We start from the raw sequence: 23,028 nt of genomic DNA on the forward strand, positions 1-23,028 counted from the left end.
ATAATGCAGAATGTTGAATTAAATGGACTCCCGGTGTCAATGGAGCTGGACACGGGCGCGAGCCAGTCCATAATGAGCGAAAAGACTTCAGATAAATTGTGGTGCAGCAAGGCCTCAAGGCCAGTCCTGACTCCCATGTGCACTAAACTGAGAACTTATACAAAGGAACTGATTCCCATAATCGGCAGTGCTACTGTAAAGGTCTCCGAGGATGGAGCGGTGCACAAGTTACCACTCTGGGTGGTACCCGGGCGATGGCCCCACGCTGCTCGGCAGGAACTGGCTGGGGAAGACACGCTGGAACTGGGATGACGTCCGAGCGCGCTCTCCTGTCGACAACACTCAGTGTGCCTAGGTCCTAAACACGTTCCCCTCACTGTTCAAACCAGGCATCGGGAAGTTCCAAGGAGCAAAAGTGCAGATCCACGTAATTCCGGGGGTGCGACCCATCCATCACAAGGAGAGAGCGGTACCGTACATGATGAGAGAGGGTGGAGATCAAGCTGGACCGGCTGCAATGAGAGAGCATCATTTCGCCGATCGAATTCAATGAGTGAGCTAGTCCTCAAGAGAGACGGCACCTTCAGAATCTGTGGTGAATATAAAGTAACTGAATTGTTTCTCTGTGCAGGATCAATACCCACTACCAAAAGCAGACGACCTATTTGCGACACTGGCGGGAGGAAAGATGTTCACGAAGCTGGACTTGACCTCTGCCTACATGATGCAGGAGCTGGAGGAATCATCGAATTAATTGCGTGGGGCTCGGGTTAAAATGCTCGAAGTGCATTTTCCTGGTGCCTAAAGTGGAGTTGCTGGGGAGAAGAATCGCAGTGGACGGCATCAGGCCCACTGATTCGAAGATGGAGACAATTGAGAACGCACCGAGACCACAGAACGTGACGGAGCTATGGTCGTTTCTAGGACTCCTGAACTACTTTGGTAACTGTTAGAACCAGTGTACACTTTACTGCATGAAGGAGACAAATGGGTATGGGTAAAAGCCAAGAAAGTGCCTTTATAAAAGCTAGAAAACTGTTATGTTCAAACAAATTGCTTGTGTTGTATGATCCATGTAAGTGTTTGGTACGAGCATGTGATGCTCGTCATATGATGTTGGATGTGTATTGCAATAAGCTAATGAATTTGGGAAATTGCAACTGGTTGCTTATGCATCCAGAAGTCTGTCTAAGGCTGAGAGGGTCGACAGCATGATTGAAAAAGAAGTGTTAGCATGTCTTTTATGGGGTAAAGAAAATGCATCAATATCTGTTTGGGCTCAAATTTTAATTGGAAACCGACCATAAGCCACTGATTATCCCCTTACTTTCAGAAAAAAGGGATAATACGAATGCATCAGCCCACATCCAGTGATGGACGCTCACGTTGTCCGCATACAACTACACCATCCGCCATAGGCCAGGCACAGAAAACTGTGCCGATGCTCTCAGTAGGCTGCCATTGCCCCCACGGTAATGGAAGCATTCGAGAGTGAGCAATCACCTGTTACCGCCTGGATGAGACAGGACCTCTTACTATCATAAGAACATAACATAAGAATTAGGAACAGGAGTAGGCCATCTAGCCTCTCGAGCCTGGTCCGCCATTCAATAAGATCATGGCTGATCTGGCCGTGGACTCAGCTCCACTTACCCGTCCTCTCCCCGTAACCCTTAATTCCCTTATTGGTTAAAAATCTATCTATCTTTGACTTGAATACATTCAATGAGCTAGCCTCAATTGCTTCCTTGGGCAGAGAATTCCACAGATTCACAATTCTCTGGGAGAAGAAATTCCTTCTCAACTCGGTTTTAAATTGGTCCCCCGTATTTTGAGGCTGTGCCCCCTAGTTCCAGTTTCCCCTACCAGTGGAAACAACATCTCTGCTTCTATCTTGTCTATCCCTTTCATGATTTTAAATGTTTCTACAAGATCACCCCTCATCCTTCTGAACTCCAACGAGTAAAGACCCAGTCTACTCAATCTATCATCATAAGGTAACCCTCTCATCTCTGGAATCAGCCTAGTGAATCGTCTCTGTACCCCCTCCAAAGCCAGTATATCCTTCCTTAAGTAAGGTGACCAAAACTGCACACACTACTCCAGGTGCGGCCTTACCAATACCCTATACAGTTGCAGCAGGACCTCTCTGCTTTTGTACTCCATCCCCCTCGCAATGAAGGCCAACATTTCATTCGCCTTCCTGATTATCTGCTGCACCTGCAAACTAACTTTTTGGGATTGGGAGCAGTGGAGGCGTGTCCTGCTCAGTTGGAGCTGTGAGCAGTGAGAGGAGCAGCTATCAACCTTAGCTCCTGCCTGGAGAGCCCTGAGAACAGCCCAGGAAGACAAGGAAGGAAGGGGCTTCACCACCAACTTTCACTCAGAGGGAGAGGAGGAGAAAAGAAAGCTTTTTAACAACTTTTTACCATTCTGTAAAGAGTTGGAGAGAGGGGGAAAGACCAACAACATCCAGTGTGGAAGGAGGGAGACTCTACATCCTCTACAGGTGGGTGTGGGTGCATTTCCCAAAAAGACTTTGTTATATCGGTGGGGGGAGGAAAGAAGACCACTGAGGGCCGGGACATCGCGGGGGGTGTGTGTGTGGGGGCCTTGCTTACAACTAGGCCCCACACACAACTGAACCCCCCCCCCCCCCCCGCAATTGCCTAGCCTGGGATAGCTGGAGCTACCAGGCTGAAGATTTCTTTTCTTTAAATACCCATTTTAACATCGTTAGGAGTGTGTGCCTGGTGGCTCTAGCTGCCCCAGGTGAAGACATCTTCTCCCCTCACCTGAAGACCACCCCAAAGACTATTGTGTGTTTTTGCCATCTGGGGATTGCACCCACCCACAGCTGCGAGGGGAGACCTGCCCTCGCAGTTTCCCACCCCCCTCTCTCGTTCTCTGTTACTCTGTTTCTCCCCTCTCTCTCTGAGACCCCTTTCTCCCAAATTAATTTTTAAAAAAACCAATTGAGACAACTGAGCAGAGGGAGCAAGGCCCCTCCCCAATTGCCAACTAGGGGAGAGGTGTGCCTCGTTAAGGGCTCCTCTGCTCAGTCTTTAGACAAGAGGCCAATTAAGACCATTAAGGCCTGTGACTTTGGGGTGGGTGTAGCCCTTAAAGGGACCCCGTGATGGCGACCCCATCCACGCCGGTGGCAGGGCCAGCAAGGACATATGCGCAGGTGGCAACCGCTTCCACGGCACCTGCTGCCCTGCCACCTTTTCGACTTATTACAAAAAAACACTGGGTCAAGAGCTACACTCACCCCATAATGACCATCGAGGAGTGCGTGCGGGCGATGGCTGGGGTAGTCGGCCCCTCGGCCATTGTCGCAGCCTCCAAGATGTCTGGAAAGGCCGTGTTCTTCCTGGGGTCGGAGCGGGCAGTGTCCCTTGCCCTCGAAAAGGGGCTCACGGTGGGCGGGACGTTCCTGCCGGTGGACCCTCTCGAGGCCACCGCGCAGAGGGTCATCGTTTCAAACGTCCCGCCCTTTGTTCCCGCTGAGCTCCTCCTCCCTCACCTACAACAACTGGGGGAGGTAAGGTCGGGGATCAACCCCATACCGCTCGGCCTCAGGGAGAACAGCCTGCACCACGTGTTCTCCTTCCGCCGCCAGCTCTCTGTCCGGCTGGCGCGGGAGGACACGACGGAGGGAAATTTCAATGTGGTGCACGAGGGGACTGCCTACCGCGCCTTCTGGACGTCGGACGGCGTGCGGTGCCATGTCTGTAGGGAGGTGGGGCACGTTCGCAAGAACTGCCCCGCCTCCAAGGCTGCCAAACCACCGAGGGCGGCCAAGGCTGGCGCCGCCGCCACCCCTCCCCCTAGTTGCGTCCGCGTGCCGGGAGCCGTAGGTGCGCGGGCATCGTCGGGGGCCTTTGTTTTCACGGCCTCCGGCGGGGGGGAAGGAGAGCGTCCGATCGAAAAGAAGGCGCGGAAGAAGACGAGACATCTAGAGGCGGGTCCCCTCAGTGCGCCGGAAAGTTTGACCACCGCGCTCGGCCCAATCCAGTCACCGGCGAGCGCGGGGTGCCCTGAGCCCGTGCCCGAGCCCTTGAACAACACCGCAGAGGGGCCCGGGCGCAGGCAAGAAAAGGAAAAAGGGGGGGGGCGGAGCGGGAGGCCTCGGCAGACATGGAGGTCTCCCTGCCTCAGCGCACCTCCAGCAACAAAAGGAGGCGCCGCTCCGTTGAGGCGGAGGGGGAGCAACATCCCTCCGCGGAGGAGTCGGTGCCCGCCGCGTGTCCCGCGTCCCCCACCAGCGCCCCCAAGCAGCGCCGTAGGCGGGAGGAGTCTGTCCCCGGGGAGGGTGAGACAGTCGAGGCTGCCCAGCCTCTGCCTCCCGGGGATGGCGTGGAAGATCTGCCTGTCATGGGGGGCGTGGGGACCGCGGAGGAATGCATTGCCGCCGGGCCGGGCGTCCCGGGGACTGAGGCGGGCGGGGCCGAAAAGGCCGAACCTGAGCCCGCCCAGCCAATATCCAACTTCCCCCGGGATTTGCTCGACCCGGCAGAAACCGAAATTATCAAGAATTTTAACAAAACTGTAAATGCTGGGCCGGGGTTGGCAGCGGGGAGGGGGAGGAACACCCACCCTCGCCCCTTACTTTGGAGCTGGAGCACTTGGGGAGCCTGGGGATTTCCTATGGCCGGGTCTCTCCTTGTTCCCCGGTTCCTGGGGCGGAGGGGGAACCCCTTCCGCTGTCATTTCCTGACCCAGCACCATTTTTAAAAGAGCCCAGTGGGGACTCCTCTGCCGACGATCCTGGGGGTGGGATCGGGGCAGAGCCAGGGCCGGTTGGAGCGGCCGGTTCATTTGCCGTACCTTGTGCGGTCGATGGGCCGGCTGCTGGCAGCCACCTCCCGGAGGAGGACGGGGACTCGGTGGGGGACGCGGGAGAAAATCTAGAGACCACCGCCAGCGAGGCGGTGGATCTGCTCGCGGCCGCCGCCGAGACATCCTCATTCCTGCAAAGGAACTCCGGGACTTTTGGGCCCAGAGCCGGGGTCGCTGCAACCAAGCCCGACTGGCCCTGGAAAAATGGTCCGAGCCAGAGCTGATCAAGAGGTCCGTCCGCGCCGCCGTTAAAACCTTGGCCGCGGGCGGGCCCTTGACAAAGGCGCAACAACTTGAGCTGCGCGAGCTCGAGGGACTCCTCGCTGGGCTGCGGAGGGAGCGGAGTTCAACAAAAGACTCCGCTCCCTCCCCCACAATAGGTTAAGGTAGAGGTTGCACTATGCTTTTGCCATGAAGATAACCATAGCCAGCCTCAACATCAACGGCGGCAGAGGGGCACGCCGTAGATTTGACAATTTTTCGCTCCTGCGGGAGGGGAAATATGCGGTGTGCTTCCTGCAAGAAACCCACACCGTTCCGGGAGACGAAGCCACGTGGCTCCTGGAATAGCAAGGAGAGGTCCGCATGAGCCACCTCACCGCCATTTCTAGTGGGGTGGCCATCTTGCTGGGCCCGCATATTCAGCCGGAGATCTTGGGGGTCGAGGAGCCCGTGCCAGGCCGCTTGCTGCATGTAACGGTTCGCCTGGGGGACGTGCCGCTCCATCTCGTGAACGTGTACGCCCCTCAGCCCGGCCCGCAGCAGACGCGCTTCTTTGAAGAGGTGTCCGCTCTTGGCTCCGTCGACGTCGGCGACTGCATTGTCCTCGGGGGGGGATTTTAACTGCACCCTCGAGGCGAGGGACCGCTCCGGTGCCCCGCAGTGCATGACGGCGATGGAGAAGTTGAGGGACCTGGTCGGGTCCTTCGACTTGGTGGACGTCTGGCGAAATCTCCACCCCGACTCCAGCGCCTTTACTTGGGTGAGGCCTGGAGTAGGATGGTCTAGAGTCGACCACCTTTACGTGTCTCGGGCGTACGTTTCCTGCGTCCCGGCGGCCTCCATGCGGCCGGTGCCGTGTTCGGACCACCACTTGGTGTGGGCGGAGCTCGCTTCGCTCCGCGCGAGGACGGGGTCCGCGTACTGGCACTTTAACAACCGGCTGCTGGAGGACGTGCGGTTCCAGGACTCGTTCCGTCGATTCTGGGCCGACTGGAGAAGGAAGCAGGGGGGCTTCCCCTCCTTGAGGCTATGGTGGGACGTGGGCAAGGCTCACGTCCGCGTCTTCTGTCAAGAGTACGCGAGGGGGTCGACCAAGAGGCGGGCGGCCAGAGTCGGGCGCCTAGAAAAAGAGGTGCTCGACCTGGAAGCCCGTCTCGGTCAAGTCATCCAGGACCCGGCCCTGCGGACGGTGTACGAAGCTAAGAAGGCACTGCTGAAGGACCTGCAGCTCGTCGGGTCCCGAGGCGCGTTCGTGAGGTCGCGGATCCGGTTCCTGCGGGATCTGGACCGCGGCTCCCCCTTCTTCTACTCGCTGGAAAAAAGGCAGAGTGTCCGTAAGCAGCTCTTGACGCTGCTGGCCGACGACGGCTCTCTCGTCTCGGATCCGGAGTGCGTCAACAACAGGGCCCGTGAATATTACGGGGCTCTGTTCTCTCCGGATCCGTCCAGCGAGGAAGCGCGTAGAGTTTTGTGGGAGGACCTGCCGAAGGTCACCCCGGAGGGCGCCGAAAATTTGGAAGCTCCGCTAAGCCTGGCGGAGCTGACCGGTGCCCTCGACCGGCTCTCGAGGGGAAAATCCCCGGGGCTGGACGGGCTGACCGTGGAGTTCCACAGGGCGTTCTGGGGGGCGACGACGCGCGGGTCCTGGGGGAAAGTCTGGCGACCGGGGAGATGCCCCTCTCTTGGCGCAGGGCAGTCATCGTCCTGCTGCCTAAGAAGGGCGATCTCCGTCTCCTTAAGAACTGGCGCCCGGTCTCCCTCCTCAGCACGGACTACAAAATCTTCGCCAGGGCGATGTCTGCTCGCCTTGGTGCCGTGCTGGACCACATGATCCACCCCGACCAGTCCTACACGGTCCCGGGCCGGACAATCCACGATAACATCCATCTGGTCCGGGACCTCATCCATTGTTCCCAGGAGGCTGGTCTGTCGGTCGCCTTCCTATCCCTCGACCAAGAGAAGGCGTTCGACAGGGTGGATCACGACTATCTGCTCGGAACTCTGCGCGCTTTCGGGTTCGGGACGCATTTCGTCGCCCGGATCCGACTTTTGTACGCCGCCACGGAGTGTCTGATTAAGGTTAACGGGTCCTTGACGGCGCCTCTTCGCTTTAGGAGAGGGGTGCGCCAGGGATGCCCCATGTCCGGCCAGTTATACGCCGTTTGCGTGGAGCCTTTCCTGCGCCTCTTGCGGACGAGGTTGACGGGACTGGCTCTGCAAGGGCCAGGCGTGGAGGTCGTCCTCTCGGCTTACGCCGATGACGTGCTCCTCGCGGTAGAGGATCCCGCTGACCTGCGGAGGATGATGCGTGAGTGCCAGGAGATTTACTCGGCCGCGTCCTCCGCCAGGATCAACTGGGAGAAATGTTCCGGACTCCTGGTGGGTCAGTGGCGGGTGGACCCCCTGCCGGAGGAGCTCAGGCCTTTTGCCTGGAGCACGACCCATCTCCTCTATCTGGGAGTCTACCTTAGCCCCGACGAGGGAGCCTGGCCGGCGAACTGGCAGGAGCTGGAGGCCAAGGTCGCCGCTCGCCTAGGGCGCTGGACAGGACTGCTCCGAGTGCTGTCCTACAGGGGTCGAGCGCTAGTCATAAACCAGCTGGTGGTCGCAATGTTGTGGTACCGGCTGGTCACTTTGACACCTCCCCCTGCGTTTGTCGCCAAGATACAGAAGAAGCTGGTGGACTTCTTCTGGAACAACAGGAAGCACTGGGTCTCTGCCGCGGTCTTGAGTCTCCCGCTTGAGGAGGGCGGTCAGTCGTTGGTGTGCGTCAGCGCCCAGCTCGCGACTTTCCGTCTTCAGACCCTGCACAGATACCTTTACGTCGAGCCCCCTCCTAGGTGGCGTGCTCTGGCGAGGTATTTCTTCCGCCAGCAGCGCGACCTCAATTATGACACGCAGCTCCTGTTTGTGAACTTGAGGGGTGCCAGGACCGCCCTCCGGGAGCTGCCTGTCTTTTACAGGGAACTCATCAGGGTCTGGAACAAAGTCTCCACCAAGCGCAGCTCTCCGCCGGCTGGAGTGGCGGCCGTCCTGCAGGAGCCGCTGCTCGGGAATCTGTACCTCCACGACCGAGGTTTTATGTGGCGGTCGGAAGAGAGGGTTGTGGCTGGTGAGGTGACCAGGGTCAGGGACCTGCTCGATGGCGGAGGAGCGGGCTGGATGGCGCCAGACACGCTGGCGCGGCGCCTAAATTCTGCCAACGTCCGCCACGTGGCCGATGCCATCGAGTCGCTAAAAACAGCTCTGGGCCCTGACTCTCTTAGGTGCATCGAGGAGGCACGTGGGGAGATCCCGTCCGAACTGACCCCCGTCCGGACGGAATTCCTCATCGGCGCCAAACCCCGGAACCTCCCTCGGGGGCCAGCGCCTCACAACTTGAGCCGCCTCGGGGAAATCCCCTCCGTGCCTTTCAGTTCCGTGCGGAGGGGTTTCCTGTACGGGCTGCTCCTGCACACTCTCAACTTTGCCATCCTCGCCGGTCGTCCAGACACGCCATGGCATACCATCCTGCCGTCCGGAGGAGGCGGGGGTCCCCGATGGAGGGCACTCTACGCAGGGGTCCTCCCACTATTCATCGGGGACTTGGCCTGGAGGGTGGTGCACGGAGCAGTGCCGTGCAATAAATTTTTAAGCCGGTTCACAGACTCCCAGGCCGCCTGCAATTTCTGCGGTCTGGAGGAGTCCGTGTTCCATGTTTTTATTGAGTGCACGAGGTTGCAGCCCCTGTTCCATTATTTGAAGGGGCTGCTCCTGAAATTCTGGCTGCACTTCAGACCCACTCTCCTGATCTTTGGGCACCATGTGCGGAGGGGAGCGGGTAGGTCCGAAGGCCTCCTCGTAGGACTGCTCCTGGGCACGGCCAAGGGTGCCATCAGCCGGTCCAGGCAGCGGGCGGTCGAAGGGGTCGTTCAACCTGACTGCCTGCCTCTCTTCCGCTCTTGCATCCGGTCCAGGGTGTCCTTGGAGCACGCGGTGTCCACCGGTACGCTCGCGGCCTTCCGCGAGAGGTGGGCACCGGAGGGACTGGAGTGCATCATCACGCCCGGCAACCAAATTTTAATTTGATTTTACGTTTTAAAGTTTAATTTGTTTTAATTGCCGGTGCTTTTAGTGTCCCCCTTCCCTTTTATAGGGGGCACTGGAGAAAAATTGTGATTTTAGTGCCCAAAAAAAAAAAGAAAAACTCAAAAAAAAAAGGAAAAAAAGGGCCTTGTAAATGTCTGGTGTGTCACCCAGGTCGGGTGGCATGATTTAATGTTTTATGTTTTGCAGGTAGACTCTAAAAGAGTTTCATGCACAAGGACTCCCAGGTCCCTCTGCATCTCAGCATGTTGTAATTTCTCTCCATTCAAATAATATTCCCTTTTACTGTTTTTTTTTTTTCCCCCAAGGTGGATGACCTCACACTTTCCGACATTGTATTCCATCTGCCAAACCTTTGCCCATTCGCTTAACCTATCCAAATCTCTTTGCAGCCTCTCTGTGTCCTCTACACAACCCGCTTTCCCACTAATCTTAGTGTCATCTGCAAATTTTGTTACACTACACTCTGTCCCCTCTTCCAGGTCATCTATGTATATTGTAAACAGTTATGGTCCCAGCATCGACCCCTGTGGCACACCACTAACCACTGATTTCCAACCCGAAAAGGACCCATTTATCCCGACTCTCTGCTTTCTGTTCGCCAGCCAATTCTCTATCCATGCTAATACATTTCCTCTGACTCCGTGTACCTCTATCTTCTGCAGTAACCTTTTGTGTGGCACCTCATCGAATGCCTTTTGGAAATCTAAATATACTACATCCATCGGTACACCTCTATCCACCATGCTCGTTATATCCTCAAAGAATTCTAGTAAATTAGTTAAACATGATTTCCTCTTCATGAATCCATGCTGCGTCTGCTTGATTGCACTATTCCTATCTAGATGACCCGCTATTTCTTCCTTAATGATAGTTTCAAGCATTTTCCCCACTACAGATGTTAAACTAACTGGCCTATAGTTACCTGCCTTTTGTCTGCCCCCTTTTTTAAACAGAGGCGTTACATTCGCTGCTTTCCAATCCGCTGGTACCTCCCCAGAGTCCAGAAAATTTTGGTAGATTATAACGAATGCATCTGCTATAACTTCTGCCATCTCTTTTAATACCCTGGGATGCATTTCATCAGGACCAGGGGACTTGTCTACCTTGAGTCCCATTAGCCTGTCCAGCACTACCCACCCTAGTGATTGTCTCAAGGTCCTCCCTTCCCACATTCCCGTGACCAGCAATTTTTGGCATGGTTTTTGTGTCTTCCACTGTGAAGACCGAAGCAAAATAATTGTTTAAGGTCTCAGCCATTTCCACATTTCCCATTATTAAATTCCCCTTCTCATCTTCTAAGGGACCAACATTTACTTTAGTCACTCTTTTCCATTTTATATATCTGTAAAAGCTTTTACTATCTGTTTTTATGTTTTGTGCAAGTTTACCTTCGAAATCTATCTTTCCTTTCTTTATTGCTTTTTTAGTCATTCTTTGCTGTTGTTTAAAATGTTTCCAATCCTCTAGTTTCCCACTAACCTTGGCCACCTTATACGCATTGGTCTTTGATTTGATACTCTGCTTTATTTCCTTGGTTATCCACGGCTGGTTATCCCTTCTCTTACCGCCCTTCTTTTTCACTGGAATATATTTTTGTTGCGCACTATGAAAGAGCTCCTTAAAAGTCCTCCACTGTTCCTCAATTGTGCCACCGTTTAGTCTGTGTTTCCAGTCTACTTTAGCCAACTCTGCCTTCATCCCACTGTAGTCCCCTTTGTTTAAGCATAGTACGCTCGTTTCTGACACAACTTCCTCACCCTCAATCTATATTACAAATTCAACCATATTGTGATCACTCATTCCGAGAGGATCTTTTACTAGGAGATCGTTTATTTTTCCTGTCTCATTGCACAGGACCAGATCTAAGATAGCTTGCTCCCTTGTAGGTTCTGTTACTAACTGTTCTAAGAAACAATCCCGTATGCATTCTATGAATTCCTCCTCCAGGCTACCCTGTGCGATTTGAGTTGACCAATCGATATGTAGGTTAAAATCCCCCATGACTACTGCCATTCCTTTTTCACATGCCTCCATTATTCCCTTGATTATTGCCCGCCCCACTGTGAAGTTATTATTAGGGGGCCTATAAACTACGCTCACCAGTGACTTTTTCCCCCTTACTATCTCTAATCTCCACCCACAATGATTCAACATTTTGATCATTAGAGCCAATATCGTCTCTCACAACTGCCTTGATATCATCCTTTATTAACAGAGCTACCCCACCTCCTTTCCCTTCTTGTCTATCTTTCCGAATCGTCAGATACCCCTGTATGTTTAATTCCCAGTCTTGGCCACCCTGCAACCATGTTTCTGTAATGGCCACCAAATCATACCCATTTGTAATGATTTGTGCTGTCAACTCATTTACTTTATTTCGAATGTGCGTGCATTTGGGTAGAGTGTTTTAATCCTAGTTTTTTAAACCATGATTTTTAGTTTTGACCCCTCCTGCAGCCCCTTTATATTCAGTGGCCCTTTTTGTTTTTTGCCTTGGGTTTCTCTGCCCTCCACTTTTACTCATCTCCTTTCTGTCTTTTGCTTTTGTCTCCTTTTTGTTTCCCTCTGTCTCCCTGCATTGGTTCCCATCCCCCTGCCATATTAGTTCAACTCCTCCCCAACAGCACTAGCAAACACTCACCCTAGGACATTGGTTTCGGTCCTACCCAGGTGCAGACCGTCCGGTTTGTACTGGTCCCACCTCCCACAGAACCTATTCCAATGCCCCAGGAATTTGAATCCCTCCCTGCTGCACCATTGCTCAAGCCACGTATTCATCTGCGCTATCCTATGATTCCTACTCTGACTAGCACGTGGCACTGGTAGCAATCCCGAGATTACTACTTTTGAGGTCCTACTTTTTAATTTAGCTCTTAGCTCCTTAAATTCGTCTCATAGGACCTCATTCCTTTTTTTACCTATGTCGTTGGTACCAATGTGCACCACGACAACTGGCTGTTCTCCCTCCCTTTTCAGAATGTCCTGCACCAGCTCCGAGACATCCTTGACCCTTGCACCAGGGAGGCAACATACCATCCTGGAGTCTCGGTTGCGGCCGCAGAAACACCTATCTATTCCCCTTACAATTGAATCCCCTATCACTATCGCTCTCCCACTCTTTTTCCTGCTCTCCTGTGCAACAGAGCCAGCCACGGTGCCATGAACTTGGCTGCTGCTGCCCTCCCCTGATGAATCATCCCCCTCAACAGTACTCAAAGCAGTGTATCTGTTTTGCAGGGGGATGACCGCAGGGGACACCTGCACTACCTTCCTTGCACTGCTCTTCCTGCTGGTCTTCCATTCCCTAGCTGGCTGTGGACCCTTCACCTGCGGTATTACCACCTCGTTACACGTGCTACTCACGTCATTCTCAGCATCGTGGATGCTCCAGAGTGAATCCAACCTCAGCTCCAATTCCGCAATGCGGACCGTCAGGAGCTGGAGGCGGATACACTTCCCGTACACGTAGTCGTCAGGCACACTAAGTGTCCCTGAGTTCCCACATGGTACAGGGGAGCATATCACGTAACCGAGCTCTCCTGCCATGACTTAACCCTTAGATACCCTTAAATTGACAACAACAATGTTAACAGGTTACTTACTGATATAAAAAAATAAAAAGAAAAGCTACTCGCCAATCACCAGCCAATCACTTACCCCCTTGGCTGTGACGTCACCTTTTGATTTATTTCTTTTTTTTAAGCATTCTCTCCCCGCTGCAGCTGCACAAGTACGCCTCTCACTGCCGCTGGGCCTTTTATAGGCCTCACCAACCACGAACTCCCGCCTCTCGGACTGCCGCCGCCTCTCGCTGCCGCTGGGCCTTTTATAGGCCTCACCAACCACGAACTTCCGCCGCCGCCTCTCGCTTACTAATGTCTTTAGTAAAAAAGCTGTGTGCTTCACAGGAGGTGTCCTAGTGGAAATGCAGGAAGAAATAAAGCCGTACCAGCTGCGCAAAGATAAAATGTCTATACAAGCAGACTGCCTTCTGTGGGGCAATCGGGTAGTAGTACCTAAAAAGGGCAGGGACACTTTCATTAGTGATCTCCACAATACCCCCCCCCAGGCATTGTAATGATGAAAGCGATAGCCAGATCCCACATGTGGTAGCCCGGTATTGATGCAGACTTAGAGTGCTGCATGCACAAATGTAATACATGTTCACAGTTAAGCAATGCACCCAGTGAGGCGCCACTAGGTTTATGGTCTTGGCCCTCCAAACCGTGGTCTAGGGTCCATGTCGACTCTGGAGGCCCATTCTTGGGGAAAATGTTCCTAGTGGTTGTCGATGCGTACTCCAAATGGATTGAATGTGAGATAATGTCGGCAAGCACGTCCGCTGCCACCACTGAAAGCCTGCGGGCCATGTTTGCCGCGCACGGCCTGCCTGATGTCCTTGTGAGTGACAACAGGCCGTGTTTCACCAGTGCCGAGTTCAAAGAGTTCATGACCCGCAATGGGATCAAACATGTCACATCTGCCCCGTTCAAACCAGCATCCAATGGTCAGGCAGAGAGAGCAGTGAAAACAATCGAGCAGAGCCTGAAGAGGGTAACTGAAGGCTCACTGCAGGCTCACCTATCCCGAGTCCTGCTTAGTTACTGTACACCACAAGGCCAGAGCAGTGCCGTACGTGATGCGGGAAAAGATAGAAGGCGAATTGGACCGCCTGCTGAGGGAAGGCATCATCTCGCCAGTCAAATTCAGTGACTGGGCGAGCCCGATCGTGCCGGTGCTCAAGGCGGATGGGTCGGTCAGGATATGTGGTGATTACAAGGCCACCATCAATCGGGTGTCACTCCAAGACCAGTACCCGCTACCGAGAGCGGAGGACCTCTTTGCGATGCTATCCCGGTGGCAAACTTTTTTCAAAATTGGACCTGACCTCAGCTTACATGACCCAGGAGCTGGCGAGTGAGTCGAAGAAGCTGACCACCATCACGACACACAAGGGGTTGTTTGAGTACAACAGATGTCCGTTCGGCATTCGCTCGGCCGCCGCGATCTTCCAACGCAATATGGAAAGCCTCCTCAAGTCGATTCCAGGGATGGTAGTTTTTCAGGACGACATCCTCATCACGGGTTACGATACTGAAGAACACCTCCACAACCTGGAGGAGGTGCTACGCAGACTGGACCGGGTAGGGCTGCGACTGAAAAAGGCGAAGTGCGTCTTCCTAGCTCCAGAGATAGAATTCCTGGGGATGAGGGTAGCAGCAGACGGGATCAGCCTTACTACGTCCAAGATGGAAGCGATCCAGAGAGCACCCAGACCCCGTAACACGATGGAGCTGCGTTCGTTCCTGTGGCTCCTGAACTATTTTGGTAACTTTCTTCCCAAATTGAGCACGCTGCTAGAGCCGCTACACGTGCTCCTATGCAAAGGTCGCGAATGGGTCTGGGGGGGACAGCCAGGAAAGGGCTTTTAATAGAGCACGCAATTTGTTATGTTCCAACACTCTGTTAACACTATACGACCCATGTAAGAAACTTGTGTTAACGTGGGATGCGTCGTCCTATGGTGTCGGGTGTGTGTTGCAGCATGTCAATGTCAAGGGTCAGTTACAGCCGGTAGCTTATGCCTACAGGAGTCTGTCCCAGGCAGAAAGGGGTTACGGGATGGTAGAAAAGGAGGCGCTCGCATGTGTATATGCGGTAAAGAAAATGCACCAGTACCTGTTTGGCAGGAAATTTGAGCTGGAGACAGATCACAAACCCCTAAAGTACCTTTTGGCCAACAACAAGGCCATAAATGCAAACGCATCGGCCCGCATACAGAGGTGGGCAGTCACGTTAGCCGCCTATGACTATACAATTCGGCACAGACCGGGCACTGAAAACTGCGCTGATGCACTCAGCAGGCTCCCACTAGCCACCATTGAGGGGGCTACCGAGCATGGTGCTGAGATGGTCATGGCAGTTGAAGCTTTTGGAAGTGAGGGCTGTCACGGGTGAGCCTGTCAGATTAAAGTTTGGACAAATAGAGACCCGCTATTGTCTCTAGTCAAGAAATGTGTCCTGAGTGGGGGCTGGGCAGCGACGTACAGTGCATGCCCTGAGGAATTTAAACCATTTCACAGGCGCAGGGATGAACTCTAGATTCAGGCTGATTGCCTACTGTGGGGAAACCGCGTAGTCATGCCCCAGATGGGCAGAGAGGTGTTCATCAGAGAACTCCACAATGAGCACCTGGGCATTGTCATGATGAAGGCAATTGCCAGCTCACACGTTTGGTGGCCAGGGATCGATGTCGATCTGGAACACTTTGTGTTCGCAGGTGCAACACGTGTGCCCAGCTGGACAATGCACCCAGGGAAGCCGCCCTTCGTCCCTGGCCAAGTCTTGGTCACGCATCCATGTGGACGACGCAGGTCCTTTCATGGGAAAAATGTTTTTGGTTGTAGTAGACGCCGACTCCAAATGGATCAAGTGTGACATTTTAAATTCAAGCACATCCTCTGTCATGGTAGAAAGTCTACGGGCAATGTTCGCTGCCCACGGTCTACCGGACGTCTTGGTCAGCGACAATGGACCGTGCTTTACAAGCAATGAATTCCAGGACTTTATGGCAGGCAATGGAATTATCCATGTCAGGGGATGCTCCGAATCCAAGTGGGTTCCCTACAAAGCCGCTTATCACGCCTACTGTTGGCCTATAGATCCTGACCACACTCGCTCACAGTGGTTCCACCCATAGAGCTGCTAATGAAAAGGACGCTCAAAACCCGGCTATCCCTTATACACCCCACCATGAAAGAAATTGTCGAGAGCAGGCGCCAACCACAATATGACTACCATGACAGGAATGCGAGGGCGCGATGTATTGATGTAAATGATCCTGTTTTTGTCCTCAACTATGCTGCAGGGCCCAAATGGCTCGCAGGCACTGTGATTGTCAAAGAGGGAAATAGGATTCTGGTAGTTAAACTTACCAATGGACAAATCTGCCGCAAACATGTGGATCAAACAAAAAGGAGGTTCAGCAACCCCATAGAAGAAGCAGAGGAAGAACATGATGTAGAGTTCACTCCACCACAGGTGACCGCACTCCGGAACCAAAGGGAGGAGAGCCCAATCACTGTGGGCAGTCTGCATAGGCCTGAGACACCGCAAACAGCAGACACTCAGGCCAGCGCCCAACAACCGGAGCCCCAACTCAAGCGCTCTACAAGAGAGCGTAAACCACCAGAGAGACTCAACCTGTGATCCCAATAAGACTTTGGGGGGGAGGTGATGTCATGTATTCAACCAGCATTGTAACCCATGTATAATTTGACCTAAGTTGTACACTGTGAGAACATTGACCACTAGGTGGGAGACACTCCTAACCTGGACCTTCAGGTAGAAAGGGGAAGCTCCACCCACCTTCATCACTTGAGTGCTAAGGAATAAAGGACAGGTCACAGACTGACCTTCTCTCAAGCATGGGCCTCGTGTGCATTTATACTATATAGTAAGGATGTATCACCTTGTTACTGTTTCAGTTTGATTTTACCCTGTGTTGGTGTTCCAGGTATTTTTATGTTTGTCACTGGAGATGTGAAGAGCCAGGGTGGAATTTGTGGGCAGCTTATCAGAAAATTGAACTTTCAGTGCTGACGTTTTGCATCATGTGATGTGGGAGGTGGGAAATGGAAGGCAGTGTGCCCACAATGCTGTGATCAGTGGTGCGCTGCATGGGAGGTCCCACTGGTGAGAGGGACAGCGGAAATTTCACCTCAAGTGACATCGTCCTGAGGAACTAGACTGAACGGGGGTGAAATTGGTCTTTAGGCAGGTGATTCAGCAGCCACTTTACACCCAGCAAGTTTATTTTCCATTGCGTGAATTCACTGCAATATCACAGTGAACATTTAGGGGCACAAGCCCAACTAATGGGTTTCCTCTGGTCAAATTGCAGAATTAACTAGCACTGGATGGTTGTTTGTGTGTTCTATCATGTGACCTAAGGCAAGTTTTCCCAAAGAAATGGTTCGATATACTAAAAAAAGTAGAAATTTCAGCAGTGTTTAAAGAGCATGGATACGCTCCCTCCCTGACGTGCATTGGACATTAAAACAGACAGAACTTTGCAATGCACCACACATTACTTCACTGGTGGTGTTCAGGCAGCTTATATAAACCAAATTGGTGGACCTTATGGGGAAATGTAGACATTTCTGAATATTTAGGATTTAAAGAAAGACTTGAATTTCACGACCACTGGACGTCTCAAAGTGCTTTACAGCCAATGAAGTACTTTTGGAGTGTAGTCACTGCTGTAATGTAGGAAACGTGGCAGCCAATTTGCGCACAGCAAGCTCTCACAAACAGCAATGTGATAATGACCATATAATCTGTTCTTTTGTTACATTGATTGGGGGATAAATATTGGCCAGGACACTGGGGATAACTAAGCTGGCATAATAAAATGGGAATAGAAACATGTTGGTAAATAATAGATTTACATAAAACCTATGCAAAGAGTCTGCATTACTTTCTACTCTGATAAGCTGCCTTCTAATCGAATAAACACAGACCTTTGCTCACAGAGTGTTCTGTGGTTAATGCATTGTCAGGCATTTGCTAGCAAAATCAATCATCAAAGTGATTGCAAAAATATCAATGCCTCGATATTCTCGCTGGGTTATTGACAGAATTGAAATTCTTCTGGAAAGTCACACTGACACTTGTTTTAGTTCCCATGTATATTTACAAGATTCCAAGAATTCCTAGGGGGAGTGTTTGCTAGTGCTGTTGGAGAGGAGTTAAACTAATATGGCAGGGGGATGGGAACCTATGCAGGGAGACAGAGGGAAATAGAATGGGGGCAGAAGCAAAAGATAGAATGAAGAAAAGTAAAAGTGGAGGGCAGAGAAACCCAAGGCAAAAAGCAAAAATGGCCACATTACAGCAAAATTCTAAAGGGGCAAAGTGGGTTAGAAAGACAAGCCTGAAGGCTCTGTGTCTCAATGCGAGGAGCGTTCGGAATAAGGTGGACGAATTAACTGCGCAGATAGCAGTTAACGGGTGTGATGTAATTGGCATTACAGAGACATGGGTCCAGGGTGACCAAGGCTGAGAACTCAACATCCAGGGATATTCAACATTTAGGAAGGATAGATAGAAAGGAAAAGGAGGCGGGGTGGCATTGTTGGTTAAAGAGGAAATTAATGAAATGGTAAGAAAGGACATTAGCTTGGATGATGTGGAATCGGTATGGGTGGAGCTGCAGAATACCAAGGGGCAGAAAACACTAGTGGGAGTTGTGTACAGACCACCAAACAGCAGTAGTAAGGTTGGGGACAGCATCAAACAAAAAATTAGGGATGCATGCAATAAAGGTACAGCAGTTATCATGGGTGACTTTAATCTACATATTGATTGGGCTAAACAAACTGGTAGCAATGCGATGGAGGAGGATTTCCTGGAGTGTATTAGGGATGGTTTTCAAGACCAATATGTCGAGGAACCAACCAGGGAGCTGGCCATCCGAGACTGGGTGATGTGTAATGAGAAAGGACTAATTAGCAATCTTGTTGTGCGAGACCCCTTGGGGAAGAGTGACCATAACATGGTAGAATTCTTTATTAGGATGGAGAGTGACACAGTTAATTCAGAAACTAGGGTCCTGAACTTAAGGAAAGGTAACTTCGATAGTTTGAGGCGTGAATTGGCTAGAATCGACTGGCAAATGATACTTAAAGAGTTGATGGTGGATAGGCAATGGCAAACATTTAAAGATCACATGGATGAACTTCAGCAATTCTACATCCCTGTCTGGAGTAAAAATAAAAGAGGGAAGGTGGCTCAACCGTGGCTAACAAGGGAAATTAAGGATAGTGTTAAATCCAAGGAAGAGGCATATAAATTGGCCAGAAAAAGCAGCAAACCTGAGGACTGAGAGAAATTTAGAATTCAGCAGTAGAGGACAAAGAGTTTAATTAAGAGAGGGAAAATAGAATACGAGAAGAAGCTTGCCGGGAACATAAAAACTGACTGCAAAAGCTTATATAGATATGTGAAGAGAAAAAGATTAGTGAAGACAAATGTAGGTCCCTTGCAGTCAGATTCAGGTGAATTTATAAAGGGGAACAAAGAAATGGCAGACCATTTGAACAAATACTTTGGTTTTGTCTTCACGAAGGAAGACACAAATAACCTTCCGGAGGTACTAGGGGACCGAGGGTCTAGTGAGAAGGAGGAACTGAAGGATATCCTTATTAGGCGGGAAATTGTGTTAGGGAAATTGATGGGATTGAAGGCCGATAAATCCCCGGGGCCTGATAGTCTGCATCCCAGAGTACTTAAGGAAGTGTCCCTAGAAATAGTGGTTGCATTGGTGATCATTTTCCAACAGCCAGTTCCTATGGACTGGAGGGTAGCTAATGTAACACCACTTTTTAAAAAGGGAGGGAGAGAGAAAGCAGGTAATTATAGACCGGTTAGCCTGACATCAGTGGTGGGGAAAATGTTGGAATCAATTATTAAGGATGAAATAGCAGCGCAATTGGAAAGTAGTGACAAGATTGGTCCAAGTCAGCATGGATTTATGAAGGGGAAATCATATTTGACAAATCTTCTGGAATTTTTTGAGGATGTAACTAGTAGAGTGGACAAGGGATAACCAGTGGATGTGGTGTATTTGGACTTTCAAAAGGCTTTTGACAAGGTTCCACACAAGAGATTGATGTGCAAAATCAAAGCACATGGTATTGGGGGTAATATACTGATGTGGATAGAGAACTGGTTGGCAGACAGGAAACAGAGGGTCGGGATAAACGGGTCCTTTTCAGAATGGCAGGCAGTGACTAGTGGAGTGCCGCAGGGCTCGGTGCTGGGACCCCAGCTATTTACATTATACATCAATGATTTGGATGAAGGAATTGAGTGTAATATCTCCAAGTTTGCAGATGAGACTAAACTGGGTGGTGGTGTGAGCTGTGAGGGGATGCTAAGAGGCTGCAGGGTGACTTAGGTTAGGTGAGTGGGCAAATGCATGGCACTTGCAGTATAATGTGGATAAATGTGAGGTTATTCACTTTGGGGGCAAAAACGGGAAGACAGAATATTATCTGAATGGTGGCAAATTAGGAAAAGGGGAGGTGCAACGAGACCTCGGTGTCATCGTTCATCAGTCATTGAAAGTTGGCAGACAGATACAGCAGGCAGTGAAGAAGGCAAATGGTATGTTGGCCTTCATAGCTAGGGGATTTGAGTATAGGAGCAGGGAGGTCTTACTGCAGTTGTACAGGGCCTTGGTGAGGCCTCACCTGGAATATTGTGTTCAGTGTTGGTCTCCTAATCTGAAGAAGGACATTCTTGCTATTGAGGGAGTGCAGCGAAGGTTCACCAGACTGATTCCCAACATGGCTGGACTGACATATGAGGAGAGACTGGATCAACTGGGCCTTTATACATTGGAGTTTAGAAGGATGAGAGGGGATCTCATAGAAACATACAAGATTCCAACGGGACGGGACAGCTTAGATGGGGGTAGATTGTTCCCGATGTTGGGTAGGTCCAGAACCAGGGGACACAGTCTTAGGATAAGGGGTTGGCCATTTAGGACTGAGATGAGGAGAAACTTCTTCACTCAGAGTTGTTAACCTGTGGAATTCCCTGCCGCAGAGAGTTGTTGATGCCATTTCATTGGGTATATTCAAGAGGGAATTAGATATGGCCCTTACGGCTAAGGGGATCAAGGGGTATGGAGAGAAAGCAGGAAAGGGGTACTGAGGGAATGATCAGCCATGATCTTATCGAATGGTGGTGCAGGCTCGAAGGGCCGAATGGCCTACTCCTGCACCTATTTTCTATGTTTTTACAGATGACGAAGGCCATTCTGCCCATCTTGATCCATTCAGAGGGATCTTAACATCCCCACTTTGTAGCATCAAATTGTTTCCTAACTGATTCCCGGATGTTTGTCTCCATTGCTCTATCTGGAACTTCACTCCACATTTGGTGACTCATTGGGGTGAATTTTCAGAGCTCCAGCAGGCGGAAGCATGTTGGTAGTGCTCCCCAAAAAAACAAGCATCGCGTCAGGTGGTAGGCCCATCTAAAATGCAAATCAGGATGATATATCCTTACTATACAGTATAAATGCACACGAGGCCCATACTTGAGAGAAGGTCAATCTGTGACCAGTTACCTTTATTACCAAGATCTCAAGTCATGAAGGTGGGTGGAGCTTCCCCTTTTATACCTGGAAGTCCAGGTTAGGAGTGTCTCCCACAAGTTCACCCCCTTGTGGCCAATGTTCTCAAGGTGTACAATTTAGGTCAGCTTATACATGGGTTACAATGATAGTTGAATACATGACATCACCTCCCCCCCCACCCCCCCCCTGCCAAAGTCTTATTGGATCACAGGTTAAGTCTCTCTGGTAGTTTACGCTCCCTTGTAGAGCATCTGATTTGGGGCTCTGGTTGTTGGGCGCTGGCCTGATTGTCTGCTGTTTGCGGTGCCTCAGGCCTGTCCGGACTGCCCACAGTGACTGGGCTCACCTCCACTTGGTTCCGGTGTTCGGTCACCTGTGGTGGAGTAAACTCTATGTCGTGTTCTTCCTCTGCTTCTTCTATGGGGTTGCTGAACCTCCTTTTAGTTTGATCCACGTGTTTGTGGCAGATTTGTCCATTGGTAAGTTTAACTACCAAACCGTATTCCCCTCTTTGGCAATCACAGTGCCTGCAAGCCATTTGGGCCCTGCAGCATAATTAAGGACAAAAACAGGGTCATTGACATCAATACATCGCGCCCTCGCATTCCTGTCATGGTAGTCACATTCTGACTGACGCCTGCTCTCAACAATTTCTTTCATAGTAGGGTGTATAAGGGATAACCTGGTTTTGAGAGTCCTTTTCATTAGCAGCTCTGCAGGTGGAACCCTTGTGAGCGAGTGTGGTCGGGATCTATTGGCCCACAGGAGGCATGATAAGCGGCTTTGTAGGGAACCCCCTTGGATTCTGAGCATCCCCTGTTTGATTATCTGCACTGCTCGTTCCGCCTGGCCATTTGAGGCCGACTTGAACGGTGCCGTTCTGACATGGTTGATTCCATTGCCTGCCATGAAGTCCTGGAATTCAGTGCTTGTGAAGCATGGGCCATTGTCGCTGACCAAGACCTCTGGTAGACCATGGGCGGCGAACATTGCCCGTAGACTTTCTACCATGGCAGAGGATGTGCTTGAATTTAAAATGGCACACTCAGTCCATTTGGAGTAGGCGTCTACTACAACCAATGAAAGGACCTGCGTAGTCCACATGGATGCGTGACCATGGCTTGACGGGCCAGGGGCTAAGGGGGGCTCCCCTGGGTACATTGCCCAGCTAAGCATACGTGTTGCATCTGCGAACACACAGTTCCAGGTCTGTATCTATCCCTGGCCCCCAAACGTGTGACCTGGCAATTGCCTTCATCATGACAATGTCCAGATGCTCATTGTGAAGTTCTCTGATAAACATTTCTCTGCCCATCTGGGGCATGACTACTCAGTTTCCCCACAGTAGGCAATCAGCCTGAATCGAGAGTTCATCCTTGCGCCTCTGAAATGGTTTAAATTCCTCAAGGCATGCCCTATACGTGGCTGCCCAGTCCCCATTCAGGACACATTTCTTAACTAAAGACAGTAGCGGTTCTTTATTTGTCCAGACTTTAATCTGACGGGCTGTCACAGGTGAGCCTTCACTTTTGAAAGCTTCAACAGCCATGACCATCTCAGCATCATGCTCAGTTGCCCCCTCAGTGGTGGCTAGTGGGAGCCTGCTGAGTGCATCGGCGCAGTTTTCAGTGCCCGGTCTGTGCCGAATTGTGTAGGCATAGGCGGCTAACGTGAGTGCCCACCTCTGTATGTGGACCGATTCATTCGCATTTATGGCCTTGTCG

The sequence above is a fragment of the Pristiophorus japonicus genome, chromosome 19, assembly GCF_044704955.1.
Source record: "Pristiophorus japonicus isolate sPriJap1 chromosome 19, sPriJap1.hap1, whole genome shotgun sequence".
Lineage (NCBI taxonomy): Eukaryota > Metazoa > Chordata > Chondrichthyes > Pristiophoridae > Pristiophorus > Pristiophorus japonicus.